The following is a 7839-nucleotide window of genomic DNA, read 5'->3' on the forward strand; positions in this document are numbered from 1 at the left end:
GTTACTCACTTCAGGTGAGTTCATACCCCTTAATCAACCTTTGAAATGATTTTAAATGCTTTTATGGGGGGGGGGGAATATAAGTTGAACTATTAAGTTATTATATCAATCACATGTGATTAATAACTGGCAATCAAATAGATTTTTGCATGTTAAACTGTTTTATTCAGCTAAAGGTTTTCAAATATTGTTTTCAAATCTCTTTTAAAGTACTACAATCTCCTTTTTTTTAAATTACTAAACTTTTATCAAAGTCTTTTAAACTTATATTCTTGTTAGATTCATGTCTATATAGATATAGTTATATAAGTAGGGTTTAAAGGACTTAGGACTGATAGCCCGCTTTATTTCTTGTTCCTTGTTTGGTTGTGGACTTAGAGTATCCGGTTATTTGTCCGAGTGTCGTTGAAGTCCTAGTTATATATTATGTATATCTGTTTAGATATTAAAACTCTTACTCCATTCAGCGCCTTTGAGTAGCAAAGGTACCTAGATAACCTCTCAAGTAAACTATAGTAGGTATAGTTTAGAAACCAACAATAACTTTTATGAAGAGAAACTAGGTATATCAATATTCTAAAACATGTACTTTTAGTAAAAAGAAACGTATATAGTAATCAAAACACAAGATACATCCTCATGACGCGGATTTCACTGTTGTCGAGTTGGTAACCAGAGTCTCCTGGAGGGAGAGCGGGCATTGTGTGTATAGATCTATACGGGACAGACCATCCCACAGCCTGACTGCTAGCTACAGTCCCGGCCGACCAAGCCAAGGGGTGAGAAATGTCACATTTATTTCGACGCCAGCAGATCGTCGTGTTTACATCCGTCAATCAGTATGGTTATGAGTATCTTCACATTTACCTTATAATTCACGGCCTTAAGGTAATTAGTACGACGGTAGTTTCTACATATAAAACTACGGTACTATAATATTTTTCCTTAATACATTAAACTTGAAACGTTTTTGACATAAAACGATAATGTAAAACTATATTTTGATAATGATAGTAACATTTGGGAAAAATTCCCTTTAAACATGAAACAGTCGGGTCTTGGTAGAAGACTGCTTTTAGTAGAGAAACTAATTCTTTTAAACATGAAACAGTCGGGTCTTGGTAGAAGACTGCTTTTAGTAGAGAAACTCATTCTTTTAAACATGAAACAGTCGGGTCTTGGTAGAAGACTGCTTTTAGTAGAGAAACTCATTCTTTTAAACATGAAACAGTTGAGTCTTGGTAGAAGACTACTTTTAATAAAAAAATATAGGATTTTCTGGAAGGAATTCACATACTCTATAAACTTTTGTGAGATTATTTTGAGGAAAAACATGTATTTATATCAATGTCATTAAAATACTTATGAACTCACCAACATTAAAATGCTGATCCTCTCTTTCAAAATAACTTGTATTCTCAGGTCGTCAGTAGACAGGTACACTCCGGGAGCTTTTGCGAAGTCAGCCTTGTACCGAGCTGCATCTTATGTTATTCTCTATATCTATTTTGATGTTGTTGCTAAATGTAACCTATGTAAAAATTTATACTATTAATGCAATGGTTGTTTTACTTTGATTACTATACTGTATGTGTTGTGATACTTGACATGACGTCCAACGCCCCAAAACGTTTCCGCCGTCCCGGTTTTGGGGTGTGACATATTGGTATCAGAGCATTGTTTATAGTGAACTCAGTATATCAAATCATAAAAGATATACAACCTATAAATACAATGGGATAAAAACACTCTGACCAAGAGTTATACTTTAAAATATAACCATATTTTACAAAAGTATAAGTACATCCAGAATATAAAAACCCGAACAAGTATCACAAGAAGAACAAGAATAAAAGTCTTTGGATGTTGGGCATTACCGTCAAACCTAGGAAGTTATGTAATCGTAGCTGGAATAAATATAGCCTGATCAACTATATTTATTCGAGATGCGACTAACGTGTGTTTGGGAGTGATGGTGGTGTTGCAATGAATCTGAAACTTACCATGTAGGAATGCTAGAGCCAAACATAAAGTTTAAAATACTATAGGAGTATTTTATTATACTAAAAGACTAACAATAAACCTAAAAGCATGTTCAGAAATTCTAGAATCAAACAGGTAATTAAAATACTATAGGAGTATTTTAGGAACCATAAATAACCTTGCGTGAAAACTAAGAAGACCCTTATTGATAGGTCTATGATTACAGAGTATATGCTCTCAAGGTTATATATAGTGAGGATCTCATTGACTAAGAATGTGTGGTTTCGCTCTACTTCCTTTTCCTTGTTTGGATGTGGATATAGAGTAGTATCACATACTCGAAGGCCTATTAGGTCTAAGTTATATATGATTTGTGTACACTATGTAATTGTAGAAGGACTCGATATGGATCACACATTAAAATGTTTTAATAATCTCTTAAGATTCTTTAGACATTCCCATTCTCGCATAAACCCCCTTTAGAAAACCTTATCCACTTCAGTAATCGGTAGAGGAGTCAATAAAGACCCAGAAGAGGTTCATTGAGAAGATTTCCAAGTAGGAAATAAATGAACAGTGATGAGACTATTGAAGTCGCCATGTGCCTATATCTTTTAGGGACATCGGTGGGAAATTCACCTGAACTTCCGAGATTCCAGTCATCCATTATGAAGTGACGACGATCAGAGTCGGAATCAGAGGTAAGACGGAGCGGGAATTCAATATGTCTACAGGAGAAGAGAACCCCATAAAAATACCCGGAGAAAACCAAAGTTCATTTAAGCCAAGAATAAGCGGTGAACAGAGGGAGCCAATGCATGAAACCCGAGAACTGTTTCTACCTCTTTAACGTCACAATAATAACCCATAAAATAACACAACTTAGTGAGCTAGTGATTACACTACTCACACTATGTGTTAGGCAAATCGTCTTTCCTGTCGCGATTAATATAAATAGATCGGATCACAAAACCTCGATTAAGAGTGTTTAGCCCTAAACTTTCGTGAGTCTTTTTCTTGTGTAATCTTCGTTCCGAAGTTCTTTCAAATCTTTTCAAAGCCGGAGAGTGAACCTCTCCAGTATAAAGATAACTTAGTTGGAACGACACCCGATTTATGGCTTTCCGATACACTTATATCTACCCTGATAACAGGACTGCATCATAGGGATGTAGGTCGACCCTTAGAGAACCATAGCTCAAAGCGCGGGAAAAATTTATGCCTATTATAGTAAAGAAAGATACGTCTAGGGGGTAACCATCGTTTCTCATCAACTTGTGTTCCTCATCGTGTAGGAAAAATCATGCCTCCGAAGAAACGTAACCAACCCGCTAGAAAGACACCGACTCTTCAGATCGATGAAGCTACGTTCCAAGCTGCAGTTTCAGCAGCCGTAGCAGCTGTCATGGCTCATCTGAATGCTAACAACGCAAATGTTAGCAGGAGCATTATCGGGAATCCCGATCATAGTAATGGACAGCAGCAACCAGCACCGGTGTGTAAAGCCACCCAAGAACTCCAACCTAATCCCCTGAAAAGAAAGTTTGAGGACGAGAAGGGGAGTACCTCGACTCAAGGACCTTCCGAAGGGCAGCAAGCTGAGGTAGTCAATACCCCTGTCAACCCGCCTGTCTCGACACCAAGAAGACCATACCTAGGAAACTTCCCCCACTACAGCAAGTGTGACTACCATCATTATGGAGTCTGTCGAGAACCCTTTTGCGTTAGGTGCAACATGAAGGGGCATACCGCTCGCAACTGCAGAACTCCGGTTGAGTTCATTACATCAACCACCAATGTTGGGACCAGTCCAATATGCCACCTATGTGGTGAAATTGGGCATCTCAAGAGGGACTGCCCAACTAAAAGAAATGACAAAGACGCAGGAGGAGTTTAACCCTAATACTTAGAGGAACATCAAGGAACCCGGTAGAATTTTGGTACGCCTCTCAACCTTAAGTAGTTAATCGAAAACTTTAAATAATCAATTCTAATTGTAATTACTCCCTCGTTAAGGCAAAAGTCGCAGCATTGTTGTAAAACTTAAAAACCCATCAAGTAAAGCTATGGTGGCTTAGTATATACGTTAAGGCCATTTATAATTAGGATTGATAGACCTCGAGTGAGTGATGCGGCCTTATCTCCTGTTCCTTGTTTGGTTGTGGATTTAGGGCGGAGTCGCTCAGTCAACAGTCCTTTAAATCTTAATTATACATGACTAGTGTATACTAAGCAATTATAAAGAGGCCTTGTGAGAAATCTATTCATGAAAAGTACATCTTTCCAAAGTATCAGGACCCCTAGCGTTCAGCGTCAATCATGTCGATCCAAGTATCCACAATAGTAATACCACGGACGAACCCGAGACGCTAAGAACTTGTGTGCCCTGTTCAGCGCATGGTCGTATCAATCTTCATTCTATATCGTGTCGATGTTTATTAATTTCGACACTACCGTCAGCCATGGTTCGACTTGGTACGACCACGCGAAAATCCCTAGTGCTGTGTAAAAAGAACTTTCACCTTATTCTAAGCGTCAAATAAAATCATTTCGAGCCTAATAGGAAACCTAATGCAAACCATCTGTCATCTCTCTCATCCAACCTTTAGAAGTACCCAGGAGAGGGGTATCACGCGCTGTTAATCAACCCCATTAGACATTAAAACCAGAAGCGAAAGGCACTGCAGATATTCCGGAAGACAATAACCGCCCGATGCCTACTCAATAGATCCTCCAGAAAGACCACTTGCATCGCACGATCAAGTTCGTGAATAAAGAGTAAGAACTCATGGGATTAACTTACTACTACTGAGTATATGCATTGGAGTGGTATATAATTTAGGTCGATAAGATTTAAGATGTGTGCTTTCGCCCTACTCCCTGTTCCTTGTTTGGTTGTGGGTTTGGGTGGGGCCATACATCTGAACATCCTGTCAATCTCAATTATATACGACTTATATACACTGAGTAATAGTGATTGAGCCGAGTATGAGGTCTATCATGAACCTTAAAATAAAACACTTCATCATATACCCATAGGAAAGGAACTGAAGTCAAGAGAACAATTGTGGGTTGAACTACTAAAATGACTACAAATTCGAAATTTGTTGTCATCCCGGTTAAGCCAATATAGTAGCTGACACCCTCAGTTAGGAAAAGTAACTCAAATCGTAAGAGTCAAAAGCATTGACTACGACCATCCATTCACACCTGATCCCACAAATTAAGCATCTCAGTAGTGAGCCAAGAAACCTGGAAAGCTGTGACAGGTTAAACCCTGAGAAGAATGGATGAGGAAATTAGAGGTTCTGAGTGGCAGAGTCTTATGCCATCTAGATTTAATCTAGATAGAGAAACTCGATAACATCGGAAGAGTACTTGCAAGGGATGCTCGCACTACTCAAGCACTTCGTTCATCCAGATACAGACGAGAAGTGCCTAGGTCGAAAAGAGTTGTGATAGTGCCTCGTCATGCGAGAAAAGTTACCGTCGCCCTATAGATGATAATCTTCATTCACCAAAGTTAATACTAGGATGCTAAGAACCGCATGATTACCTCCGCGACCCGGAATACCTGAGTAAAGTAGGCAGCAAGTTGCGTTAAGATTTATAACCCATGTCATAAAGGGATTGTGGACTCGACACCAGTCTAGGTGTTAGTCGATGGGTTATACAAGATCACGTGCTTCCTACAAACTAGAGGAAACAGACACAATAGAGAAACTAATGGAGCATGTCTTAGAGATTTGTTAGACTACTAGGTGTTCCAAGGAACATTATCTCTAAGAGATAGTAGAACCACCTCCCGAGATAGTCAATCACTTTAGAAAATCTCTAAGGGTGAAGCTAGCCCTAATCAGAGACTGCTAACCATGAAACAGCGAACCGAATGAGAGAACGATTCCTTCTGATTAGGGATTATGTTGTGAAAGCATCTATTAGACTATGATGAAAATTGGAGTTATCTAAGAATCATCTGGTAAAACCCTCTATCATCCTGACATTGAGATATTCCATTAGAAACACCTCATGAGCCGAAAGTGCAGCTCCTTTCTGCACTGGGTTGAGGTAGATGCCACGCAACCAATAGATGCCAGCATATAGTCAGTACCTTCAATGATCCAGAAAATCTCCGAAAACCAACCAGTAGGAAATACGAATCCGAATACGACCTGAGACTCTTAGGAACCAATCATGAGGACTACACCTCCAGTAAGAGAAAAATTTTGGAACCTCAGAATGGTGATCACGCCAAGTGATGATCTCACCATGGAAGTACATTATGTTTTGGGTACTGAAACGTTCTATATTCCAAAGAACTGAGGACCGTCAGAGATTCTTGATAGAATTGGTCCAGTATCCGTCAGACCCAGACTACCTTAGGAATTCCATAAATTCCACCCTAACCTATCCACGTCTCAGCAGATGAACCAGTAGTACCCGACAAAACTCTCATCATTTTCTCGACTAGATCCATAAAAACCAGAGTCACATTCGTTAAGGGAAACAGGAGAAATCTAGCTCGGTAAAGGAAACTGATGAAACCTTATCCCGTGTAGCCTAGAGATCGGAGGAGAAGCCATACCTCGTAGTGAATGTTCGTTAGAACCCAGTATAGATCTGATTCCCAAAGGGAATGGGCGGATCAGCTAGAGCATGAAGTGTCCACATCTTTCATGTCCATCCTTAAGTGTTCGTTAAGATTCTAATTTTGGGACGAAATTCCCTCTAACGGGGGGATGATGTGACAACCCGAAAATCCTTGTCTTGTAAAGTTCAGCTATTCAACTCAGCCGAGTGTCAGCCTTCGTTTTGCTATCTTTTAACGAAATTGTGGGTCTATATGAGTGTTCTAGGATTAGTATGACCTAGATATGAGTCTTGGGAAGGGTTAGAAAGTGTGTAGCATCACAAAATCGGGCCAAACACACCAAAGAAGGTGTGTGCAGCCGCACACCCGCATGTGCGGCCAGCCAGCCGCACACCCAGCCGCACACCCACTCTCCCGCCGCACACTCACCCTTATATATATAAGGCGACCCTCTTCATTCATTCCTTTCATTTGGCTGCACTCTACTTTCTCTCTCTACTTTCTCTCTCTAAAAACTTCATCCAAGAACACTCTAAAGGCCTCAAGAACGTGAATTACTCCATCATTCAGCTTGTTATATTGGTAAAACACTTGAATCTAAGCCTAAAACTCATAGTGTTCTTCGTGTTCTTCATCCCTTGAAGGTGTATGGCCGCACACCTTCATGAGCTGGCCGTACACACCTTAAGACTATCCAAAGTGAAGAGTTTGGCCTCCATTTGCTAGTTGGACTTGGTATTAGCACTAGAACACCTCAAAATCGACATTTCGGGCACAAATGAGGAGTGTACGGTCGCACACCCCTGTGTACGGCCGCACACCCTCTCTGTACGGCCGCACACTCCCATGTACGACCGGACACAGGCCTGGCCGCACACCCTGGCCACACACACATAAAAGTCGAGTTTGGTGGCCTTACACTCAAATCTAAGGCCCTACATTGATTTAGGGACTTCAATAGGTGTTTGTAACACTTAATTCTAAGTGTTTACCATGTCCCTAAGGTGTGTCCATGTGTCTATTAGTGGTTATATACCCTAAGTGTATTCATATATGTGTTATTACATGTTAAACTAGGATCCGGTTGTTCTCACGATTTCATTCGACACCCGGCGATCCTATATCAATCTTTCTTTCGAGTTACTCACTTCAGGTGAGTTCATACCCCTTAATCAACCTTTGAAATGATTTTAAATGCTTTTATGGGGGGGGGGGGGAATATAAGTTGAACTATTAAGTTATTATATCAATCACATGTGATTAAT

The sequence above is a fragment of the Lactuca virosa genome, chromosome 2 (genome assembly GCF_052849685.1).
Source record: "Lactuca virosa cultivar CGN04683 chromosome 2, Lactuca_virosa_CGN04683_v6, whole genome shotgun sequence".
Classification (NCBI taxonomy): domain Eukaryota; kingdom Viridiplantae; phylum Streptophyta; class Magnoliopsida; order Asterales; family Asteraceae; genus Lactuca; species Lactuca virosa.